Genomic DNA, 2,500 nt, shown 5'->3' on the forward strand with positions numbered 1-2,500 from the left:
ACCGCGCAATGCAAGAACAGGCCAAAAACTGGCCAAAACGGCCCAAAAACGGGCCAAAACTGGCCATTTTTGGCTGCGCGAGCGAGCGGCGAGCGGCGGACAGCGAGCGAAGCGAGAGGCAGCACCGTCCCTGCTATACGAAAGCCCCATCCAGCCCTGTGCCACCCGGGGGGTTCCAGGGTGCTGAGATGGCTGACGTTTTGCTCCGCTCTCGACGGTCACCGCGCAATGCAAGAACAGGCCAAAAACTGGCCAAAACGGCCCAAAAACGGGCCAAAACTGGCCATTTTTGGCTGCACGAGCGAGCGGCGAGCGGCGGACAGCGAGCGAAGCGAGAGGCAGCACCGTCCCTGCTATACGAAAGCCCCATCCAGCCCTGTGCCACCCGGGGGGTTCCAGGGTGCTGAGATGGCTGACGTTTTGCTCCGCTCTCGACGGTCACCGCGCAATGCAAGAACAGGCCAAAAACTGGCCAAAACGGCCCAAAAACGGGCCAAAACTGGCCATTTTTGGCTGCACGAGCGAGCGGCGAGCGGCGGACAGCGAGCGAAGCGAGAGGCAGCACCGTCCCTGCTATACGAAAGCCCCATCCAGCCCTGTGCCACCCGGGGGGTTCCAGGGTGCTGAGATGGCTGACGTTTTGCTCCGCTCTCGACGGTCACCGCGCAATGCAAGAACAGGCCAAAAACTGGCCAAAACGGCCCAAAAACGGGCCAAAACTGGCCATTTTTGGCTGCACGAGCGAGCGGCGAGCGGCGGACAGCGAGCGAAGCGAGAGGCAGCACCGTCCCTGCTATACGAAAGCCCCATCCAGCCCTGTGCCACCCGGGGGGTTCCAGGGTGCTGAGATGGCTGACGTTTTGCTCCGCTCTCGACGGTCACCGCGCAATGCAAGAACAGGCCAAAAACTGGCCAAAACGGCCCAAAAACGGGCCAAAACTGGCCATTTTTGGCTGCGCGAGCGAGCGGCGAGCGGCGGACAGCGAGCGAAGCGAGAGGCAGCACCGTCCCTGCTATACGAAAGCCCCATCCAGCCCTGTGCCACCCGGGGGGTTCCAGGGTGCTGAGATGGCTGACGTTTTGCTCCGCTCTCGACGGTCACCGCGCAATGCAAGAACAGGCCAAAAACTGGCCAAAACGGCCCAAAAACGGGCCAAAACTGGCCATTTTTGGCTGCACGAGCGAGCGGCGAGCGGCGGACAGCGAGCGAAGCGAGAGGCAGCACCGTCCCTGCTATACGAAAGCCCCATCCAGCCCTGTGCCACCCGGGGGGTTCCAGGGTGCTGAGATGGCTGACGTTTTGCTCCGCTCTCGACGGTCACCGCGCAATGCAAGAACAGGCCAAAAACTGGCCAAAACGGCCCAAAAACGGGCCAAAACTGGCCATTTTTGGCTGCACGAGCGAGCGGCGAGCGGCGGACAGCGAGCGAAGCGAGAGGCAGCACCGTCCCTGCTATACGAAAGCCCCATCCAGCCCTGTGCCACCCGGGGGGTTCCAGGGTGCTGAGATGGCTGACGTTTTGCTCCGCTCTCGACGGTCACCGCGCAATGCAAGAACAGGCCAAAAACTGGCCAAAACGGCCCAAAAACGGGCCAAAACTGGCCATTTTTGGCTGCACGAGCGAGCGGCGAGCGGCGGACAGCGAGCGAAGCGAGAGGCAGCACCGTCCCTGCTATACGAAAGCCCCATCCAGCCCTGTGCCACCCGGGGGGTTCCAGGGTGCTGAGATGGCTGACGTTTTGCTCCGCTCTCGACGGTCACCGCGCAATGCAAGAACAGGCCAAAAACTGGCCAAAACGGCCCAAAAACGGGCCAAAACTGGCCATTTTTGGCTGCGCGAGCGAGCGGCGAGCGGCGGACAGCGAGCGAAGCGAGAGGCAGCACCGTCCCTGCTATACGAAAGCCCCATCCAGCCCTGTGCCACCCGGGGGGTTCCAGGGTGCTGAGATGGCTGACGTTTTGCTCCGCTCTCGACGGTCACCGCGCAATGCAAGAACAGGCCAAAAACTGGCCAAAACGGCCCAAAAACGGGCCAAAACTGGCCATTTTTGGCTGCACGAGCGAGCGGCGAGCGGCGGACAGCGAGCGAAGCGAGAGGCAGCACCGTCCCTGCTATACGAAAGCCCCATCCAGCCCTGTGCCACCCGGGGGGTTCCAGGGTGCTGAGATGGCTGACGTTTTGCTCCGCTCTCGACGGTCACCGCGCAATGCAAGAACAGGCCAAAAACTGGCCAAAACGGCCCAAAAACGGGCCAAAACTGGCCATTTTTGGCTGCACGAGCGAGCGGCGAGCGGCGGACAGCGAGCGAAGCGAGAGGCAGCACCGTCCCTGCTATACGAAAGCCCCATCCAGCCCTGTGCCACCCGGGGGGTTCCAGGGTGCTGAGATGGCTGACGTTTTGCTCCGCTCTCGACGGTCACCGCGCAATGCAAGAACAGGCCAAAAACTGGCCAAAACGGCCCAAAAACGGGCCAAAACTGGCCATTTTTGGCTGCACG

Source organism: Musa acuminata, unplaced genomic scaffold, assembly GCF_036884655.1.
Source record: "Musa acuminata AAA Group cultivar baxijiao unplaced genomic scaffold, Cavendish_Baxijiao_AAA HiC_scaffold_46, whole genome shotgun sequence".
NCBI classification, from domain to species: domain Eukaryota; kingdom Viridiplantae; phylum Streptophyta; class Magnoliopsida; order Zingiberales; family Musaceae; genus Musa; species Musa acuminata.